The 592-nt window shown below is 31.4% G+C and overlaps 1 long non-coding RNA gene across 1 annotated transcript in view; it reads right to left on the reverse strand.

The window, feature by feature from the left end:
- LOC109716787 overlaps window positions 1-592 on the reverse strand; it is a 17,059-nt gene that overhangs the window by 379 nt on the left and 16,088 nt on the right. The window lies entirely within an intron of this gene.

Consider the following 592-nt stretch of genomic DNA (forward strand, 5'->3'; position numbering starts at 1 on the left):
ATGGCCGTAGTGAGCCGTTTGCAAGTTTAACGGTGTAGAAATATCCAAATCACGTGAAATTTTGATAGAAAATTCTTTATACTATATAAAATAAGTTCAATATATTTGATCTAAAATTTTAATGTCATATTATCACATTTTGTAAGATCTTTTTTTTTAGCCGTTAATTTTGAGCCCCTTCGTTCGCTAGGCAAATAATATCGAAAAATCGCATAATTTATTTTTGAGATACTTCAAATACTCTAGATCAAGTTTAACGGAGCCGATCGATGATTCGAATGTCGCAATATGAAAAACGACCAGAAAGCACGGACGGCTTCGTGCTTCCAGAAGCATAGTAGACTCACTCTATATATATATATATATATATATATATATATAGGGCTGGCAAATGAGCGAGCCGGCTCGCGTTCGTTAATTATATATAGGCTGAGTGCTGAGTAAATAATCTGAGTTTAGTTAAAATTTGGCCAATATTGTTGGTCCATAAAAATAAACCCAATAGACAAAATAAGAGAGCAAAATTTCACTAAATTTATACATTTTTCCTTTCTTTCTTTCTTTCACAGAACTCTAAATTTTCAATATATTT

This window comes from Ananas comosus, linkage group 10 (genome assembly GCF_001540865.1).
Source record: "Ananas comosus cultivar F153 linkage group 10, ASM154086v1, whole genome shotgun sequence".
NCBI lineage: Eukaryota > Viridiplantae > Streptophyta > Magnoliopsida > Poales > Bromeliaceae > Ananas > Ananas comosus.